This window comes from Protopterus annectens, chromosome 6.part0, assembly GCF_019279795.1.
Source record: "Protopterus annectens isolate FY-2018-M chromosome 6.part0, PAN1.0, whole genome shotgun sequence".
Taxonomy (NCBI): domain Eukaryota; kingdom Metazoa; phylum Chordata; order Ceratodontiformes; family Protopteridae; genus Protopterus; species Protopterus annectens.
This window is the reverse complement of record NC_056737.1, coordinates 938,053,188-938,076,418: the sequence shown is the minus strand read 5'-3', so window position 1 is coordinate 938,076,418 and position 23,231 is coordinate 938,053,188. Positions and strand designations below refer to the sequence as shown.

General features: G+C 41.9%; 1 protein-coding gene across 1 annotated transcript in view; it reads right to left on the bottom strand.

Annotated features, from left to right (window-relative positions):
* Nucleotides 1-23,231, bottom strand: part of PPP4R4 (protein phosphatase 4 regulatory subunit 4) — a 2,733,238-nt gene that overhangs the window by 1,279,062 nt on the left and 1,430,945 nt on the right. The window lies entirely within an intron of this gene.

Genomic DNA, 23,231 nt, shown 5'->3' with positions numbered 1-23,231 from the left:
GTGCCTGAGGAATTCCTCATCGATGTTGCTTTTTTACCCGACCCTTGGAATCGTTTTTGAGATGTTTGATAAGTTTGATAAGCGAGGATTTTTCTAATTTTCCGTCGAATTCGTATTTATTAACCCATTTTGAATAATATCTAATATTGTCGGCGCGCTGCGATATTTTGCGTCTTCCGTTAACGATGGGTTTTGGGGTCTTTTTGTGCAATTATTACCCATTTTGTTTTACCCTTTGATCGTTACGTAACGTCTCTTAATTTTTAACGTGGTACCACGGATTTTGTTATAGTCTCTTTAGAATGACTGCCTACTCATTCTGTTTCTCCTGATCTATGACAAGACAGTAATCTTTTTTGTCCCTGACTTGCAAAAATACAATCTGACAAAAACAATACACATCTAGTCCCTGATCTAAAAAAGAAAACAGAAAAAAGTAGATTCACCTTACCTGAGACTATGTGATTGATCACCGATTCGCTGAGACCCGTCCTTCAGTCACAGATCAGAAAATGCTGGCCTCTTTTGAACGGCAATTCAGTCGGAGGACTTTCCATAAGAAGAACCGATTTGGTTTCTTCCCCGTACGATTTCAACCACCTGGCCATCTGATCCGAGTTGAAGAGAGGGCTCCGGCTCAAAGGACCAATCTGTAAAAGGAAAAAACTTCAAAGACCAATGCACGTTAGGTTCAAGCAAGGCACCCTTTATTACTTACAGCAAGGAGACAAAGCATGTAGGTACAGGATTTGTCTGGCTCTTCGATGATTAGTATGTTATTCTTATACAGTTCTCTTTATGTCACACAGAAAATGTTACTATTTTATTGCTGACTTAGTTGGACACAACTTTCTGTATGTTTCACAGAAAATGTTACCAGACTTATTGCTGATATGGTTGGATTATTTGCTGTCTTGCAAAAACATTTTGAGAAAAACAACCTGGCCTTGGGCTTATTTTAGCCCACCTTAACTTTTTAATTTTTTAATTGTACAGTTCTAATACGTGTTAAATTTTGTCTAGATTTAAGGTACATTTCTAGCTTTAGTACAAGTAATGCTGACTATGGTTTATACTTTCAAGCATCTATTGTTTTCTTTATCAAAGCTTCTAGCAGCTGCATATTTTCTCATGGTATAAGCAGAAATGAAATATCTCTTTGTTAAGTTTCCTGACATCAGCAGAAATGAAATGTCTCTTGTTATTTTCATGACATTAGCAGAAACTAAATGTCTCTTGTTAAGTTTCTAATAGCTGTGCAGATTCATGCAGTGTGAACAGAATAAATGTATTAACCCTTTTAAACCTCAAATGCACTAAGCATGCATATTACTATTATATATTTTTCTAACAGAAACCATCAGCAAGGACATAGGAGACTTCCAGACACTGGACCCATCCCAATTTGACTTTGTCCAAAGAAGGTCATGCATACTGAACCTGGTGGGGCTTCTTTGAAAAGGTCACTAAGGCAATGGATGAGGGGAAAGCAGTGCATACTGCCTATCTAGATACAGCTAAACAACTGATACAGTACACAGCTTGCATTGTTAAACTTATGGAACTAGGCATAAACCCATTTTAACACAGTGGATAGCTGGCTGGCTCACAGATAGGACTCAAGAGGTTTGGATCAATGAGGCCACCTCCACAAAGAGGCCTGTCACCAGTGGAGTCTCTCATGGCTCTGTGCTGGGCTCACTCATCTTTGGCATATATTTCTCAGAGGTCAAAACCAATGTCAGAGGCTTCTGGCTGACCAAGTTTGCAGATGATTGCAACTGACAGCAGTCAGTGAATCCATCCCAACCCGAAGATGAGAAACTCCTTCAGAAGGTCTAACACAGACAAATGCAGGGTGCCAAAGTCATAGTTTAAAACTCAATGCCAAGAAATGCATTATAGCACCTTATGGGAAGTTGGCCACCTGGAGTAACTATGCCATCAATAAAACACCTCGAAAAATGTATTCACTAGTCAAGGATCTTGGAACTCATGTAGACAATAACCTAACTTTCGACCAACAAGTGTCCAAGGTGGTAAGAAATTCCTTTTATGTTGCTCAATGTATAAGTAAGGGCATAGCTCCTAGGTAGAGAGAGGTCATCATACTACTGTACTCAGTCCTCATCAGGCCCAACATAGAGCATAATGCTTCTTTTAGTATGCACCTGACCAGACATGTGCAGCAAATGGAACATCCACAAAGGTTCCTTACAAAAAGAATACAGGGAGTAAACACAATGCCCTGTTCTGAGCGCCTCAAAGCCCTGTCTCGTTACTTTGTATCATACAGCCTTCTGAGTGCTGATCTTTGCCTGGTGTTCAAGACATCTTTGGACCATGTTTTGATAAACTTTTTGCTCATCTACAAAGCAATAGCATCAGAACTATTAGATCAAAAAAACTGAATTTTTGCTTGTGACATAAATAGGAAATGCTGGAGAGATCTATGTTTCTAAAATAATTCTCATTCTCTGGAACAGGCTTCCCATCCATGTGAAGCAGAGTTCCTCCCTAACCCTATTTATGTGCAAATTAGACCATAGATGGGTAATCGGAAAGTCGCACCTGCTCTGGCATCGGTGTCACTGGCAGACAGAGGCAGTCAGTAAAGCACGTCCTATATAAATAAAATTTGTGGATAATATCTGGGTTGCACGGCTAGGCTTATAATGGCCCTAGTGGTTGTTAGCCTAGTATACACCTAGGAACCTATTAACAACCTACATTTATCCTTCCTAAAATCTACACTCATACAACATGCAGATGATTTCACTATTACGTATTCATCAGACAATCTTCTTAATTTACAATCCATTACTCAAAAATCTTTTGACTCAAAAACTGGCTCAGTGAAAATCAACTCCTCCTTAACTCAAAAAAAAAAGGTAAATTACTTTCATTGCTTCCCAAATCTCAAGCTCACCTAAAAATCCTTCAAAATATCCTCTCTTAACAACACTACAATAGAAATACTGCCACATACCAAACTTGTAGGTGTCACTATAGAAGATCAACTGAAATCTGATTTGCACAAATTCCCAAAAAGCATGGTATGCTTTACAGATCAAAGATAGTTGTTACTAACCCCTCCAGAGTTGCTCTTGCAAATGCTTAACTCCTTCCTACCTTACCGACGTCTTTTCATCCTTACCAATATACAGACTACCCTAACAGTAAAAGTTGAGCTCTACTATAACAAAGTAGCCAGATTTTCTGTCAATCAGTCTTACAACTTCATTACTGCTTAGTCCTAACAGCACTAAACTGGCTAGAACTTCTTCACCACCTCATGCTCAGTCAATTGCTCTTTGCTTACAACATGATATATAAATCTTTCATCTGTCCAGCAACCAGCACCATTCTCAAAAATTACCTTCTAAGTCAGCCTCTTTGGTCTTCTGAACAACATCTTCTTGAAATCTACAAATCAAGCAAGTCCATACAGCACAGTTTATACTCAAACTCTATAGCTAAATCCTGAAATACAATACCCATGGCTACTAGATCAATACCTAACAATCACTTGTTAAAATAATATCTCTAAGAGATTTCCTCCACAACACCTGGCTATGTGCTTGTCTAACGCCAGGCTAATAATTCCTCATTTATTATCTTCTTCAGCCCTTCTGTTCTTAATCCCCCACCATCTTCCTTTCACTTCTTTACTACTTCATGTCTCCTATCTCTTTGACCTCTTTACTACTCTGTATCTACTCTTTGCCCTTTTTCCCATCTGTATTATCTTTTAAGTATAACCCAACCACTGTTTTCTCCCCAACCATCTTAATCTCTGTGCATTTTTCCTCTCTAGACATGTCCCACCTGTCATTTCTATTTAAAACTATCTGACCTCTTCTATACTCTATTTATTCTATTTATTTAGATTTGTTGACCATGAAAATCCGACTAAAGTCCAGAGATGCCCATTTTCAGCAAAGGCTTGGGGAGAAAAGCTCCAAAAGAATTTACACAGAGTAATTACAATAGTATTAGCACAGAAAAAGTACAATGGTAGGAGCAAATGCAAATATACAGATAAAGGAGTATAGACAATCATAAATATAAACTGTGACTGAATATATTTTCAAATACCTTAAATATACATATATATATATATATATATATATATATATATATACACGTACATGCATACAAATAGCTATCTATTTACCTATATATACATACGTATATGACTTACTAATTTACTGTTGCATATATTATTAGCAGGATGAAGAAAGAGGGTGATGACAGACAGATAGACTAAAGACTTAACTGTACTCAGTTTCTTTGTCTCAAAGATTTTTTTATATCAATTTGCTGCTTTCAAATCTGTTGCGACACACTGTCATTTGATAATTCAATATATTTTTATCAATTATTAATTTTCATCATTAATGTCAATTAGTGTATTTAGTAATGGTCATTATCATCTTAAACATTACTGTATTTATTGGAATTGTTCTCCTAGGGCCTCTGCTGAAAATGGAATCTATGCCCAATCGAACGTTCTTGCTAAACAAATGTGAAATAAATAAACAAATACATGTCTTATGTATTACTGTTATGGGATACGTATAATATCTTAATATTTGCAGAGAATGTGAAAATGTGATAGCAGAATGCATTATTCTTTAATTATATGTGTAAGAAGATTTTCTCCCTGGGCCTCCACTGAAAAAGGGCCTTGTGCCCAGCTGGACATTCCCAGTAAATATAACAAAACAAAAATAAATATAATAATATTTCTTAGCAAAAGATAAATAAGCTTTCACAGAGAAACACAATTGTACTTCCAAGAAATAATTAAGTAGAAAAAATTTCCCCACAGGGAACTTTTCTGCCCAACCTTGAAGGAAGACAAACAAAACATCAGCTAAACTAAGACTGCAGAGGGAACATACTTCAGCAGCAAGAAAGCTCAGAAGCTTTTATGTGCTCTAACTGCCTTTAATATGGAACTCTGCTTGAGCTCCTGACAGAGTGTGAAGAAGATGCCCTTAAGCTTTGAAAATCTGGGCCATTAGTTATATCTTTGACATTATATAAACCAAATATTGAAACCTTTTCCATTCTTTCAAAGGAAAATGCTTGAGAGATAGAAAACAGCACAAGGAGTTGTCTAGAAGAATTAGGAGTACCTTGGTTTAAATCAGTGTCCAGAGTTGGGAGATGAAGATGATCAGGAAGACGACCCACTGAAATTTGTGAATAAATGGGATACTATAAAGCACCAGTAACATTTGTGAAATGCGGCTTTGAAAGAAAAAGTGGCTAAGAAATTCTGGAATTTTGTTGACTTTGCTAAACTTGTGGGTAGACTGTAAAACATACACCCACTTTGTTATTAATGTTTAGAAAGATACTGATGGAAAAAAGAAGTAACTGTAAGTAAAATAAATTTTACTCTTATTGGTAATGGTATGAAACATTTATTATATATAATCTGCATGTTATATTATAAAGCAGTTTTGTATAGATTGCAGTCAATGTTATTTTAAATATGTGTGTGTGCGTGTGTGGGGGTCTTTTCAGTGACTGTTGACACATGGCATGAAAGACTGTCTCTGAAGCGTATCCAGCTCAACTATATGCAGGTTCTCCTTTGAGAAAGAGGCAAGTAGGACTTTTCAAAGATTAAGATCATCCCTCAGGGACTGCGGTTGTGGAAGTGTTTACCTGGAGATGCTTCCAGAAAGTCCTTCTGTCCGAGCAAGAAAATACAGGGAGAACATTTTCCTGCAAGGCTTCAGCTACTGTGCCTAGATAAATGCTCAAGAGTGCTGAACAAAGCCAGACTGACAACTCTGCACTAAATATGATGCCCACCCACAGCAAACAGGTGGGTCTTCCTATGTAAACTTCGCACTGTGATGTCCAAGAAGGTTTCAGTCATATCCATTGGCACCATCCAAGTTCCCTGTGGAAGCAGACATTTGACACACTGGGGCCACCATCTGAAACCAGATGTAGTGGAAGAGCTGGATGAAGTTTCTAATATCCATGGAGGAATGAAAACTTTCAGCCCTTTTGGATAAGGAACAAGCAGAATTAAAAAAAGAAGTTATGTACTCACTATAACGTTCCATGTGTGTTGTCCATCTTTGCCTTCATTCTTACTTGACTGGGTTCAAATCGAATCCTTGGTTCCATCTCAGCCTTTATTTTCAAGCTCGAGGTCCTCTGCTAGCTCATGGCTAATTCCCTATCCCAGCATGCACTGGAGTCATCCTGAGATCTTGTTTGCCCTAAGTTTATAATCGTATTGCCTAACCCCAAGGAAGGACTCAGAGGCTGACGAAGAAGGGCAGAGGTCAAGGGGATAAAATTTGAGTAGACCCAGTCTTCTAGGAGTAAAAAGGGAGGGGGAAGGTGGGTGGGATGTAAGAATGAAGGCGAAGATGGACAACACATATGGAACATTATGATGAGAACATAACTTCTTTATGTGGTGTTGTCTTATCTTGCCTTCATTCTTACTTGATTGGGACAGCGTCCCTAGCAACCTGATTCTTGGGTGGCTCATGGGAGAATATTCCTTAGAACCATGGATCCAAAGGACGCCCTAGTCCTGGAGGCCAAATCGACTTTGGAATGAGTGATAAAGGTATGGGGGTTAGTCCATGTTGCTGCAGCATAAACAATGTCTGGGGGTTAGTCCATGTTGCTGCAGCATAAACAATGTCAATAGGCACCTTAGCCAGAAAGGCTGAAGTAGCAGCAATGGCTCTTGTAGAATTAGCTTTAACTTTTTGCGGAAGGTCTTTATTTTGAGACTTGTAAACAAAGGTCATACAATCTGACAGCCATTTAGAAAGTGTAACTTTAGACACAGGGGATCCTTTCTTAGAATCTGAAAAGGAAACAAATAGTTGATCAGATTTCCGGAATTCTACAGTTCTATGTAGGTAAAAATGTAACTGTCTATGTACATCCAATTAATGTAACATGTACTCTGCTTTGTTTTCATAATTTGGGAAGAAAACTGGTAACTCAATACATTGGTTCAAATTTGTTTCTGAAACCACTTTAGGTAGAAAAGAGGGGATTGTTCGTAAAGACACCCTGTCTCTATGAAAAAGCAAATATGAGGGCTTTATGGACAACACTTGCAACTCTGACACTCTTCTAGCAGAGGTGATAGCTACCAGGAAAATGGTTTTCCAGTCAAAAATTTTAATTCATAAGATGATGTTGGATTGAAAGGAGGAAAAACTATACGAGACAGAATGAAATTCAGATCCCAAGGTGGTGGTGTCCTTAACAGGTGGTTTTAATAAAATAATACCCTTGAGAAAAGCCTTACATAGCTTATGAAAAATTATATTAGTGCCATCGTCTCTCAAATGGAAGTTTGAGTTCGCTGCTAGCTGAACCCTTATAGTAGCTGCACCTTCAATGAATAGTTTAGCTAGGAATTCTAGAATGAAACTAATAGGAGCAGAATGGGGAACAATGTGGTTATAGGCAGCCCATAAACAGAATCTTCTCCATTTGCTTTTGTAAATCTTCCTCGTTGAAGTCTTATGAGAAGAAATTAGAATGTGTTTAATCCAAGAAGAGAGGGTGGGAAGCCTGGCTATCACTGGAATCGGAGTTGCCAGGCTGTCAGTTTGAGGGTATGATGGGATGGGTGCAGCATTCCTGATGCAGGAGTCCAAAGGTCTGGAACCGGGTCCAGAACCAATGGCTCCTCCTGAAGATGAGGCCACATTAAGGGGAACCAGATTTGGCAAGGCCAGTATGAAGTAATGAGTATCAAATCCCTTTCCAAACAACTGGCTTTCTGAAGGACTTTGGGAAGGTGTAGAGGAGACCCGGAGAACAATCATGTACAAGTGCATCTCTTGGTGACTCCCCCAGAGGGGGATGAGGGCAAACAGCTGCTGCACTTGGTGTTCATGGATATCACAAAGAGGTCGCAGCAAGGCTGCCCCTATTTTCGGAAATTTTTTTTCTACTACTTCCTGTTTCAGGTACCACTTGTAAGGCATCAGGATCACTCTGCTGAGTCTGTCTGCTATTACGTTGGATTTACCCGGGATGTGCGTTGCTATCAGAAAGCGTTGGGAGGAGGTTGCCCATTGCCATACTCTCAGGGCCTCTTGACAAAGGGGGTAAGATCTGGTCCCTCCTTGTTTGTTTATATACCATATGACTGACATGTTTTCCATATGGAATGCAATGGTTCCCAGGGAGAGAGAGTCCTCAAATGCTTGCAGTGATAAAAGCACCACTCATATCTCTAGGAAACTGATGTGCAAGTGAGCCTCATGGTTCTGCCAGGTGCCTTGGACTGTCTTTCTCAGATAATGCCCCCCCACCCTATCTGGGAGGCATCCATGGATCCATGGTCACAGTGGCCACTGGTTGGGAATGAACAAATGGTCGACCTAGAGTCACTTGAGTGGAGTGTAGCCACCATCGAAAATCCTTTTTGCAAGTTTCTGTTATGATTACCTTGTGAGACATAGGTAGTTCTTGCATTGACCACTGAGTGGACAGCAACCACTGAAGAATCCCATATGTAGATTGTAGAATATGAACAGTCAAAAAACATGTGTTTCAAGGGAAATGAGTATGTGACAGTTTGTATAAACTGAGATGTACCGAGTACTGTGAACTCTGAACTGTGAGTAATGGAAAAATACTGAACAAACAAGATTCTACCTGAAAGCAGGAAATTGTGCCTTTTATGGAAGTATATCCAACTCTCTCTGTCTGCCTAGAGATATGATGATGTGAATTGTCTTATGTTTACGGGTAAACCTTTGATTGGTTAATTGCCCTTTATAATGGTCTAATTGGTTAATTTCTTTATTTTTGTATTGTCAGCAATATCACCAGTATATAAGCTTGTTTATTCCTTTGTTCTGGGAGTCTCCCTGGTGCTTTCCATGAGGCTCCCACACGTGTGTACTGTAGTTAATAAAAGCCACTGAAAGAGAGAAAGAACTGTATCTGTCTTCATTCTTAAAGTAATGTACGACTTAACAATTGGTGCTGTTTACTCGGATCTAAATTAAGAGCAAGCTGCAGCAGTTGAGAACTGAACGAAATACTGCTAAAGGGCCCACAACAGATTTTTCTGTTTCTGTAGTATTTCTTTCATTTTTCTGTCCCTGTCTGCTTTCTAAAGTTTTATGAACAAAATTTTTTTTATTTATATCTGACAAAGATATGATTTCTCTCCTTCAGTCGTTTTAAGGTAAGTGGCATGCATTTCTTTTCTGCTTTGAATGCGCAGTATGAGAGTGGGGTTAATACGGAAAACACTGGCGTCATACGTATGAAAGGAGGAATGATAGTGGGGTAACAATACGTTTTTATAACGCCTTAGCTAAACCTGTGCTAAACAGGTATAGCTTATTGAGTGAGAGTGGGATAACAAGACTTTTTCATAACGCCTTAGCTAAACCTGTGTTAAACAGGTATAGCTTATTGAGTGACAGTGGGGTATTGAGTGAAAATGGGAGCGAGTGCGGGAAAAATAAATGAGCCAGAAAAAGGTACACCAGCTGGTTATATGTTTTATCGGGTGTCCCGGGACAGTTGTATGTTTTTAGATCAGTGGATCGCCCTTACTAAGGGTGACGGCGATCTTGCTTTTCTGGAAAATGGTAGTTTTAATAAAGATGTTCTGACTAATTTACGAAAAAAGTTAAAAAAGAAAGGAAAAATACCAGGGTTGTGCTGGGCAGCTTTTAATGACTGGATGTTTGAGGCTAAAGAACGGGAAAAAGATTCGGTCATTAGTAGTCTTAAGGATAGTCAACTAAAGTTAAAAGAGCAGATAAAGGAACTGCGACAAACTGCTAAGAATCTACATATAGCTAACGGTAAACGTTTAAAAGAACCACCCTTTAAGGGATTATATCCAGTACAAGAATTAAATAAATTACAGATACCTGAATCATCTGAAGATGATAATCCATGGTTCCCCCCACCCCCTACGGCTCCACCACTGCAATATCAGCCTTCACAACTACAGGATGGAACTGTTAGCTCCACAATACAGAGTGAAGGCCGGCGGAGGGAAGAGCAAATCATTCCTGACCCCAGACGGGGAGATCAGGTGATAGGAGGTCAGTCTAGCCACCTGGCTATAGAACAACCTGACCAAATAGATACAGGCAAATCATCCCCTAGAGTAACCCGCTCTAAGGTAAAGAAACAGCACAAAAGAAAAGTGCAAATGCTTTTGACCCTAGGTCCAGTCAGCAGAAAATACCTCAAAACAGGAAAAAAAGAAGTTATGTACTCACCATAACGTTCCATCTGAGTAGGTAAACTTCATTTGTCAGCAACCTGTGGGTATCGGATCCATATCGGATCCGAGCCGGCAGCTTCAAACAGCTAAGATCTGAGCTCCAAGCTCCTCCCCCTTGCCCATAATCCCCTTCTATCCCTTCCTGACCTCAGATCGAGTTTGCTTAGTAACACAGAGCATTACAACACAAAGGATCACCTGCACATCCTAACCTAGAGTTATCTGGAAACGAAGGGCAAGGAATCCTTTTAGTACGCACTATAGGTTAGGGGCATGGAGGGGGGGTCAGTTGCTGACAAATGAAGTTTACCTACTCAGATGGAATGTTATGGTGAGTACATAACTTCTTTATCTGAAGTAGTTAACTTCATTTGTCCATCAACCTGTGGGACAGAGTCCCCAGCTACCCAATCCTTGGGAGGTCCTCATGTAAGGATATTCCGGAGCACTGCAGAGCCGAAGGATGCTCTCCCTCTGGAAATTATATCCAACTTGTAATGGTTAATGAACGTATGAGATGATGCCCAAGTGGCTGCTGAACAAATGTCATCCAATGACACTCTGGACCAAAAGGCAGCAGAGGTAGAAATCGATTGAGTAGAGTGGGCGTGGACTTCTTCGGGTTCAGGTCAGCCAGAACTCTTATATGCAAGAAGTATACATTGGGAGATCCATCTGGACAATGTAACTTTTGATACTGGTTTTCCCAAAGAGGGTTTAGCAAAGGATACAAAGAGTTGCTCAGATTTCCTGTGGTCAGCGGTCCTGTGCAAGTAGAACCTCAACTGCCTGTGTACTTCCAGAGAATGTAACTTGTATTCACCCTTGTTCTGATAATTTGGAAAGAATACTGGTAAATTAATAGATTGATTGATATTGGGCTCCGAAGCAACTTTGGGCAAAAAGGAGGGATTGGTCCTGAGAGAAACTCTATCATTATGGAAAACCAAGTATGGTGGTTTGGCGCAAAGGGCTTGAAGCTCCGAAACCCTTCTGGCCGAAGTGATGGCAATAAGAAAAGCCGTCTTCCAAGATAAGTATTTTAGATCCACCGAAGCTGCAGGCTCAAAGAGAGGAGCTGTCAGAGACTGGAGAACAAGAGTTAAATCCCATGCAGGAACTGCATCTTTAACAGGAGGCCTCAAGAGGAAAGTGCCTTTTAAGAAGGTCTTGCATAATCTGGAAGAGGCCAAGGGACCGAGATCACTTCCCACATGATAGTGGGAGATTGCAGCTAACTGGTCTTTGACTGTAGAGGAGCTAGCACCCTGGTCGAATAAGATTGACAAAAATTCTAGCACTGCTGGTAACGGAGCTGTAAAGGGGTCTAAGTTTCGTGCTCCACCCAAATTGAAAAGCGTTTCCATTTGCTATTATAAACCTTTCTCGTAGAAGGCTTGTGAGCGACTACTAGAATAGCCTTAACAGAGGACGAGATACCGGGAGTCCTAGCTATTACTGGAACTGGATCAACCAAGCTGTAAGCTTGAGGGTGTCCAGGTTCGGGGTTGTTAATCCTAGTGGGTGAGAGATCAGATCTGGAGTGGGATCTAGAATCCATGGGGAATTCACTAGATGAGACCATAGACATGGGAACCACGCTTGATGAGACCAGAATGGTGCTATGAGGATCACTCTGCTCCCCAACCGACGGGCTTCCTGCAAGAATTTTAGCATTAGGGGAAGAGGTGGATAAGCATAAAGTAGACCGGGTGGCCAAACATGCACCAGAGCGTCTCGGGGATTCCCCCTGTGGGGGAATTAGAGCGAAGTAGTCGCTGCACTTCGCGTTCAAAGGAGACGCGAAGAGATCGCAGCAAGGATGACCCCACTTGAGGAAGATTTGATTCGCTACTCTCGGGTTCAGAGACCACTCGTACGGTGAAAGAATGGTTCGACTCAGCCTGTCTGCCAAGATGTTCGACCGGCCCGAAATGTGCGTCGCTATGAGAAAGCGGTTGTTGGAGATCGCCCATTCCCAAATTCTCATGGCCTCTCGACAAAGTGGGTAGGATCTGGTTCCCCCTTGCTTGTTGATATACCAGACTACTGACATGTTGTCTGTCTGAATTGCAATTGTCCCCAAGGGAAGAAGGGCTTGGAGTGCTTGCAACGCCAAAAGCACCGCTCTCATCTCTAGGACACTGATATGCAACAAGGTCTCTGAATGGGTCCACGTGCCTTGGGCGGTTCTGCCCATACAGTGCCCCCCCACCCGAGGCGAGAAGCGTCCGTGGTCACCGTGGTTAGAGGAGGTAACATAGAGAAGGGGCGCCCTTTCTGGAGGTCCGGGGACTGGAGACACCAGAATAGGGCTTTCCTGCAAACCCTGCTGAGGGTGATGGGTGAACTCAGTGGATGTTGCAGGATGGACCACTGAACCTGCAAGGTCCATTGTAGTACCCTCATGTTCAAACGCACTAAGGGTAGCAGGTTGATTGTTGCCGCCATGGAACCTAGAGCCCTCAGGACCAATTCTGCTGGAGGAGCCGGGGAGTGTAGAAGGGCCAGCACGTGGAGCTTTAGTGTTCGAAGCCGGTCCGGAGTTAAGAAGACTTGCAAAAGGTTTGTGTTTAATCTGGCCCCAATGAAGTCCAAGATCTGGGTTGGTTGAAGAGAAGATTTTTTGATATCGATTGTGATTCCCAGTCAGAAGGCCAAGTGGAGGAAGTAATCTCTGGCTGAACACAGTAGTTGTCTGGTGGGGGTGGTCAGGAGCCAGTCGTCCAGGTACGGAAAGACTTGTATTCCCTGGAGTCTCAGGTGGGCCACTACAACTGCCAAGACTTTGGTGAACACCCTGGGGGCTGTGGTGAGACCAAAAGGAAGGACCCTGAACTGGTAGTGGCTGGCTCCTAGCCGGAAGCGGAGAAACCTTCTGGAACGCCTGTCCATCAAAATGTGGTAGTACGCATCCTTGAGGTCTATAGAGCACATCCAGTCGTTCTCCTGCAGCAGTTGGAGAATGGATTGAATGGTGACCATCCGGAACTTTTCTTTGGCCACTGACAGGTTTAGAAAGGACAGGTCGAGGATTGGTCTTAAGTCCCCCGTCTTTTTTGGCACCAAGAAGAACCTGGAGTAGAAGCCTGATCCGGATTTGTCTGGGGGACGTGCTGGATTGCTCTTTTTCTAGCAGCTGGAGTATTTCTGCGGCTGCTGCCTCCCTTTGATTGGGTGGAACATCGGGGAGGCTCCGGAGTTTGGGAGGGAGATTGAGAAAGGGGATCTTGTAACCTCTGGATATGATTCGAAGCACCCAGTGATCTGTTGTAATGGACTCCCAAACTGCTAGGTGCCTCGAGAAACGCCCCCCGACTGCCTCCAGAGTGGAGCAGTTGGGTAACCCTTCAGGGTTGCTGCGCGGGCCGATCAGAAAAGGTTCTCTCGACCCGAAATTCTTCAGTCCCCCTCTGCCTCTGGGCTGGCGTCCACCCTGTCCTCCTCTGCCTCTGAAGGACGAGGGGTCCGGAATGAAACGGGACTGTTGAGACTTCCGGAACCACATCTTCTGTCCCTTTTGGTTCCTAGAGAAGGACCTCTGGGGAGCAGAGAAGCGGACTCCGACAGCAGACGTCTTCCCGTATTTCTCGCTCTGGACCAGCGTGTCGCGTACGGTCTTGCCAAACAGCGAAGAACCATCAAACGGGGCATTAGCGAAGGACGCCTCGAAGGGTTCTGCAAAATCGCAATGGCAGAGCCAAGCATGGCGTCGTAAGACAATGCCCGCTGCGCTAGCTCTCGCGGCTCCTTCCGTAGCATGGGAGAGGAGCCTCATAGAGGTGTTCGCAATGGATTTGAGAGTGGCCATTCGGGTTGAGAATACTTTCTTATCCTTGGCCGACATGGACTCTGGGGGCGACCCGGCATATTCTTTGATGAGATCCCACTGGAGTCGTATCACGTGTGCCATATAATTCAGTGACCTTACAGAGAAGGTGGCTGAAGCGAACATCCGCTTCCCCAGGCGGTCCATCGTCCAAGACTCCTTGTCTGGAAGATGGATCGAGGAACTCTCCTCGGCTAGTTCCTTTCTGGTGGCGGCCGCCACCAACATGGCATCTACAGGAGCACCCTTGCTCCAACACGTCCTATCAGAAGGGGGGCTGAGAATTTTATCTGGTCTCTTTGGAATGGGCTCACAGTGTCCAGCTCCTTCCATGCCCTGGTAGTAATCAGGTCTACCAGGGGATCGTCGGGAGGGGACACCCAAGAGGTAGATGGGCCTGCGTCAAACACCTCCAGAAACACAGACTCATCAGAGGAAGGTTTTTGGGCTGACCACCCCCCTCTAATTTGAAGTATTTCCATGAGGTCTCCGAAGGAGACGTCTTCGGGAGGTGACCTTGGGGAACCTTCCCCTTCCTCTAAGTCTGTGTCGTCTGTCAAGGACTCAGGTGAGTCCAAGTGCCTCCTCTTGCACTTACGTTTGTGAGGAACCTCCTCAGGGGGGCTGTCCGAAGAGGCCTCACCAACCACATCCTGTTCCTCCAAGGGAACTATCTGGGACGTAGGCGCAGGCTGTCCCTCGGGCCAGGTGATGGAAGGTAGGCCCGTCTGAGAGGGAGTGCAGGGTGGAACCGTAGCAGGAGCCTGGGGCCTCGAATCCCTCGACAATACCCTCCCCACGACATCGAACGCCGAAGGAGAACTGCTCTCTCTGGGATCCAAGAGCAGTCCCCTCAGATACGATGTGTGGATCGGAGCCGGCGCCGATTCAATCGGATCCGAAGGGCCAGTATGCTCCGACCGAGATGGAGCCGAAGACACACTGACACATCCGGATCCGAAGCTCAGCTCTCGGCTCCGAAAACGGACGGACGGGGGGGAGGCAGGAGCACTCCCATCTGCAGCTGGGCCTGGAGGAACCTACGCATCATCCGGTCCATGTCTGCATCGGACAAGCTTCGAGTTGACCTAGAGGAGGCCACCAAGGCGGGCCAGGAGTGCGCCTCGATGACCTCGAAGGCGGCCGGGTCTCCTCTGGCTCCGGGGAAAAACGGGGTGAATGGAGCCGGGAAGGAGAAGGCCTGGAGGCCTTGGGAGAAGCTGCTTGCTTGGCCGGCGGGGCCGAGGAGGAAGACACGGCCCACCGCTTGTGGTGCTTCTCTTTTCTCCTCTCCCTCCTAGCTTCCCTCTCCTCCTGGCCTGAGGTGAGAGGGTGAGTCCCGGCCAGGGGAGCAGGGATGGAAGGTGGCACTGCTGCGGCAGGTGCCACGGATGGAGAGGAGGACGAAGTCGAGTCCGGGGGCAACAGTCCCGCCAGAATCAACTTCGACCTCCTGTCCCTCAAAGGCCTGGGGTTGAAGGCTGCACAAATGGTGCAGCCTGAGGAGAGGTGGTCAACCCCAAGGCAGATAACTCACCGAGTGTGGCCATCCACTGAGGACAGCTTATGGCCACACTCGGTGCATTTAGAAAAGAAGGCTTTAGGGGCCTCAGACATGACTAGGGACAAAATTACACTAGGCTCAAAGACAGTGGTCGGCAGTTGATTTTCAAGCTATTACTAAATCACTTCCGCCCATTCGTAATAACCAAGCAAAGTTTCAACGCGTATGAGCCGAACACATTTGTTTACAAAATCCTACTATAGAAGAAGTTAAAGCTGTCCTCCAATACGCTGTTCCAGCTGATCTGATGAAACGTATCTGGGATCATGCCAATGTCCCCACCCCAATACCAAAGCATAACACACAAGGGGAAAACGGTTTTGAAGCAGTCAGACAACGAATAGTTGATGCTGTCATCGTCATAGTGCCACCTACACCAAATTGGTCTAAGATTAAGTCAGTCATACAGAGAGAAGATGAGTACTTACAACGACTTACTGATGCCTTTGAGGCATATTCCGGATACCCAGAGCCCACCGAAGGGCGAGCACAGAGCGGGCTGTCTGCTGCTTTTGTGGATGCCCTCAAGTGAGAGATAAATTAAAAGAAGTATGTTTGAATTGGCCTAGTCTGGGCCTGCATGAGTTAGTTCAGCAAGTACAATACCTATCTGACCATTTGGCTAAAGAGAAAAAGGATTTACAGGAAAAATTAGTACAAGCACAAATTCAAATGTGTAACGCTTTTGGCCAAACCGGTCACCGAGGTAGAGGACGAGGGCGGGCAAGAGGGAGGGGTAGAGGTCACAGTCCAGCTACTCAAAATAAACAAAACTATCAAGGTACGCAATCGACCCAACCCCAGAATCCCAGTAATCAGACTGAGTGTTTCAATTGTGGCCAGGTAGGCCATTGGAAAAATGAGTGTCCATATTTGGCTGAACAACCTGCACCATACACTGAGGTGCCACAACAATGGAATTCTAACTGGACGCCAAACTCTCGACAGCAACCACAATGAAGGTTCCCTGAACAGAAACAACAGCAGTTCTACCCCTTCCTTCCTGTGGATCAGGACGGGCCACATGTCATGTTACTGGTTAAAAATAAACCATATCCATTTTTGATTGATACCGGAGCGACTAAATCTATGCTAACTAGCAGAACGGCCATGAATATTCCACTTTCTAATAAAGTAACTAAAGGAATAGGTGTCTCCAGTATAAAGGAAAAAGCAACTGGAAAAACACACCAGACCTGGACCAGTAACAATGGATAAAACGGCAATTTGACGTTAGTACAAGCCAGAAATCACTGCAAAGATCTTTCCGATACTTAAATAGTATCCAGTCAGCCAAAAAAACTTCCTTGGATTATACAGGAATGACAAACCAGGTAGTTCCACCGAAAATCTTTTATTCACAAATGCGAAGACCAAGAGAACACTCCAAAAATACACCAAGCGCTTTCGCCTGGACAATTCCAGGCTTTTTCAAGATGGAAATGCAAGTGTGGCCACACTGTTTAAATACACTAGTTGGTCGGCCAATTAAGCAGTTAAATTAGCAATTAAAGTAGATTGCAATCAACTTTTAAAGTGCTGTAGTGCTTTAGTTTGCTTATAATACATGACAAATGTGATTTTTTGTTGTCAGAAAATATTTAGCAGTATCAAAACATGTTTTAGTGTTCTTAAAACCTATTAAGTCCTTTCAAAATTCATTTACTAAAATTAAATGTGTAAATATATAATGCATTAGTAAATAATCACTATTAAATTTAAACAACAGTTTAAAATGTTTGTGTAGTCATAGAGTAAAAACACTTTATAAAAATGTTTACTTAAATAAGAATATGGAATTTGTACTAAATAAGTACAATAAATACATGTGGTTGATAATGCACAAATAATTGTGTAACATTATTTCCAAATCTAAAAATAAAAATAATTCATATGTATATAAAAAATTGTTTACAATATTATGACCATGTACATAGAAATAGTACATTTACTATCCTACTAAAAACTCTTTTAAATAAATTAATATAGGACGTAAATGGAGCTTAAATATCAGTAAGAAACTAAAATATCTACAATTTGTTCCTTTTCAATTTCAGTATACTATTAATGCTAATACTCTCATTCATTCCTGGATACCTTGAGGCATCTAATTTAAGCTGCCAAATTAACTCTCTGGTTTCCAGATAGTTTTCCCAGTCACCTCCTCTAGGGTCATTGGTGACTCGTTCCAAAACAAAAAATTTTAAGGACATGTTATTACACATCAGAGAGTGCTTGTAAAAAGCATTTGTAGTTTTCTTTTTCTCAATTTCATACACATGCTCATAAATCCGTTTTTTGAGCATTCTAGTTGTCTTTCCTACATAAAAACCGTGACAGAATGTACATAAACCCAGGTAAACTACCCCCATTGTGCTGCAATTGTGGTGTCCCGATGTCCTCAAAATGCAATTCCTAGCTGGAAGAAATATTTCATCAGCGTTAAGTATGTACTTGCATTGTTTGCATACACCACATTTGTATGTACCATTCTTCCTATGGGGGGCCACGGTGTTGTTTGTATTCCGTGTGCTGGTGCTCTGCTCAAACATACCCTTCAAGTTTATGTCACGTTTCCTAGTAAAAGTCAATGTTCTTGGTAAATAATTTTTAATGTCTTCTTGTGTTGTAAGCATAGGCCAAAAAGCCTGTAAAGTATTTTCAATGAAAGTTGCATCTTTGGTGTATGTATAGATGAAACTTTTCCGTACATCTTTGTTTCCTTCACTAATGTTCTTGGGAAGTGGAAGACCTTTACTGAGTAAAGGTGGAAACTTAGAGTCCCTGTTTTTTAATATTTCTTCTGTAATTGTATTGATTAATTGGTAAGGATAACCTCTTTCTAGCCACATATTAGTTAAAAGTGTAACCTCATCTAAAAAGGCATTTAAGGTACTACAGATTCTCGATGCTTGAATTAGTTGGCCTCTAATGATTCCCTTTTTAATATAAAAGGGATGTGAACTGTCATAGTGTAAGTATGTGTTAGAATATAAGGGCTTCCTGTAAATAGTTGATTCAAAATGTTCTCCTTCACTGTCCTTGGTAAGAAGAATATCCAAGTAGTGCAATGAGTTACTACTGAGCTCATAAGTAAAAGACAAAAAATCAGTGGTGGTATTAATGTAACCAAAAAATTCCAAAAAAGATTCCTTAGACCCCTGCCACAATAAACAAATATCATCCAAATATCGTTTATAAAATAAAATCTGTTGTTTCCATTTGGAAGAGTAAATGAAAGTTTGCTCCCATTTACATAAAACAATGTTTGCATAAGATGAAGCACAAGGGGAACCCATGGCTACACCCCTTCTCTGCCTAAAGAATTCTCCATCAAAGAATATGTAGTTGTTATTGAGGATGATTTCCATAAATTCGGTAAGTAAATTAATCTGGTTATTGCTTAGGTCACTCAAGCTTATTAAGATGTCAGAAAACCAGTCTATTCCCGTGTCGTGTGGTATACTTGGGAACAGTTCTACTATATCTATTGTAATCATCAAAACATCCTTGTTACAGATGTTAAGTGGGATACTGGCCAGGAATTCCCAAGAATCTTTGCAAACATTAGGGAGCTTAGAAACCAAAGGTTTAATCATATGTTCAACAAATTTGCCTAAAGGTTCCGTAATACTGTTAGCTCCAGCAACAATAGGTCTAAATTTCAAAGGAATAATTCCTTTGTGAACCTTTGGTATACCAAATAATATAGGGGTCTTAGGATGTGGTACATTCAAATAGTTAAAAAGTTCTTCATTAAACACCCCTTGAAGCAGATGGTCATTCAGGATGTGTTTAATGTTAGCTTGTGCCACATTTAACTGATTGGTAGAGGCCTGTTCATATGTGTTAAAATCCTGCAAGATGTTATGCATTGCGTTGTCATAATCCAGAGCATTCATAAGTACCATACCTCCCCCTTTGTCCGGTTTCATGACCCTAATTTTGTGCTCTTTTAACAAGTTCATAATTTCTACCAAATGCGTATGGAAGTTGGGTGAAGGGTCTTGTCTATTCGACAAATTAGTTCTCAATGTGTTTTCAATGAGTTCTTCAAATATTTTTAAACTCGGATGCAGGGGTGGGTTAAACAGACTAGACCTAGTAATGCTGTTGTTTAAAGCATCTTGCCCCTTAAAGAAGAGAGAAAGGTTAAGGTTTCTAATAAATAACTTTAATTCTATCAGTAACTTGGGAATGTAAGCAGGTCTAGCTGGAACATAATTCAGTCCTTTAGTAAACAATTCAAAATAAACCGGAGTGATTTCCAAGTCGGTGTAGTTATAAATATTAAAATCATTTAAAGAAACCACAATACTGTTAGTGTTGGAAACAGGACCTGAAATAACATGGTTGTCAATGTCAATATTTAGTTGCGTGCCCTCCCCCAAGCCTGTTGGTAAGGGGTATTCAAATTCCTCCCCATTGGTCTGCCCTGGGGGAAGTGAAAACCCTGTGGTGAATTATTATTACCCTTCTGTGCTAGCCTTTCACTTCTACGCACGGGTTCAGAATTGGGTACATTTCTGTTGTTTTGAGCCCCTGTTCTTTTTTCATATTCTTCCTCATTGGTTCCTACAACATGAGTATGTTTTAACCCCGTAGGGTAGGCCCTCCCTTCTCTGTACTCTATAAGGTCTCTGTCTAGTTTTTTGATTTTTCTGTCAATAACTTTTTGGCAATGCTGATCTACTTCAGAAAATATTTCATCATATTTCTTTTTGTGCCTAAGAAAATTTTTATGCTGCACAATGTTATCATTTAAAACAGTAAGTTCATCCAAGATCCCATTACATTTATTCTGATAGTCTTTTACCATTAGATCTAACATTTCTAATCCAGTTCGATTAAAAAGTTCTAACAATTCTGTGTGTAAAACAGAGCCAACAATAGCATTATTCGGAAATTTGTAACACCTAAGCCCTTTCGGCACTCTTTTTACATTAATACATTCCTTTAGACAATTAATTTCAAGTTGGCAATTCTTGTACATATACAATTTGTTACTGAAGAAATCAAAATCTAAGTCCAGTTGTTGTGTGTTATGTTGGAAAGTACCTTGTTTGAACTCCGGTTGGAGTTCTGTCCATTTTTTAAAATTGAACTGTTTGTCCGTAACTCCACCGTTCGGTGCCCTGCTGTTACAGCTCGTTTCATGTACGGTTACTAACCCAGTTCTTAAATTGCTGTTCGTACTAGCGGTGCCATTCGGCTCCTGCGCCATGACGAGTCTCTGTTCAAGCGGTATTGCTTGTTGCTGGTTTCCCGGAAAAAAAGGAGAGTCCGGAACATCAAGGTTTAGTTGCCCTGTAAGTGCTTTGTTAATGCTGGAAAGTAACGCTAACACCTGGTTAAATTCAGAACGGGTAACCGGTGTGTCGTCACTGTCGTCCCTTAAAATAAGGGGTGTGTTAAGAAGGTCCGTGGCTGGTGCTTCTTCCGCCATAGCAACAGAAACCAACGAAGCGGACACAGCACAAAGGAAAAAGCAACTGGAAAAACACACCAGACCTGGACCAGTAACAATGGATAAAACGGCAATTTGACGTTAGTACAAGCCAGAAATCACTGCAAAGATCTTTCCGATACTTAAATAGTATCCAGTCAGCCAAAAAAACTTCCTTGGATTATACAGGAATGACAAACCAGGTAGTTCCACCGAAAATCTTTTATTCACAAATGCGAAGACCAAGAGAACACTCCAAAAATACAAGCGCTTTCGCCTGGACAATTCCAGGCTTTTTCAAGATGGAAATGCAAGTGTGGCCACACTGTTTAAATACACTAGTTGGTCAGCCAATTAAGCAGTTAAATTAGCAATTAAAGTAGATTGCAATCAACTTTTAAAGTGCTGTAGTGCTTTAGTTTGCTTATAATACATGGCAAATGTGATTTTTTGTTGTCAGAAAATATTTAGCAGTATCAAAACATGTTTTAGTGTTCTTAAAACCTATTAAGTCCTTTCAAAATTCATTTACTAAAATTAAATGTGTAAATATATAATGCATTAGTAAATAATCACTATTAAATTTAAACTATATACTTATAGCCTCCCCAGACAGTAACGCCTGTAAGGAAGATTCTCTTTTAGTGTTAAAATTTTTATCCGCACGAGGATTTAAAGTAAATAAATCAAAACTACAATATTGTCAAGATAAAGTACAGTATTTGGGACACATTACTGAAATGGGTTCTCGCCGGATACTCCCTAACCGTATCAGTTCTATTCAAAATGCACCACGTCCTGTAACCCAGAGGCAACTTAGAGGGTTCCTTGGTCTAGCAGGATACTGCAGATAGTGGGTGTCTAATTTTTAAGAAATTACCGCCCCTCTGTTGCAACTCTTGAAAAAAGACATTACAGACCCTCTACCCTGGACATCACAGCATGATGAGGCTTTTCAGGCAATCAAAACAGCCCTGGTAAATCCTCCTGCCTTAGGGTTACGGGACTATTCTAAACCTTTTATTTTCTTTTGTTGCGAATGAAATAAGACTGCTCTGGATCTCTTAACCCAGCAACGCACTGGAGGATACCGACCAATTGCTTACTATAGCACTCAATTGGATCCGGTTGCTTCTGGTTACCCAGCTTGCTTACAGGCTGTGGCAGCTGCTGCCGTCTTGGTAGACATGACAGCTCCACTAAACCTGGGACATGACACTGTATTAGCAGTCCCGCATGCTGTTCAAGCCTTGCTTCTGAAAACTAAAACACAATATCTTTCAAATGCACGCCTTACTAAGTATGAGATAAGTTTAATGGGAAATCCTGCTTTACAAGTTAAACGCTGCCCACCACTAAACCCTGCCTCTTTAATACCAACCTCAGACGAGGGCGAACCACATGATTGTGTGCTAGTGGTTAACTCTGTTCTTTCTCCTAGGTTAAATTTATATGATACTCCTTTGCAAAATCCTGATTTAGCTCTTTTCGTTGATGGATCATGTTTAAGAACAAACTCCGGAAAATTCCAAGCTGCTTGGTCAGTCTGCACACCGACTGAAGTACTGCAATCAGCACGATTACCTACAGGCGCCTCCGCGCAGGCCGCGGAATTAGTGGCATTATCACATGCATGTAAACTAGCTAAAGACAAGTTTGTTACTATTTATACTGATTCCCGTTATGCCCGTGGTGTTGTTCATGATTTTGGCATATTATGGAAAGAACGAGGGTTCTTAACATCCTCCGGAACACCCATTAAAAACCATTTTTATATCAATAATTTATTACAAGACTTACTGTTACCTTCTGAAATTGCTGTTGTTAAATGTGCAGCCCATCAATCCGATGACTTTCGAAAGTAAGGGCAATAATTTGCTGACTGGGCTGCTAAACAGGCTGCTTTCTCACAAACTGTTCAGGGTCACTTTCTGCAGCCGTTACAATCTATGAAAACTTTTGATGAAACAGTGCTAAAAGCTTTACAAATGAGGTTTCAGAATCAGAAAGAAGAACATGGCTGGCTCAAAATTGTTTTAAATGCTCTGATTTAATTTGGCAACATCCAGATGGCAGATTAGTCTGCCCCTTATCCATGCTAAATTCCCTCATTAAAGCT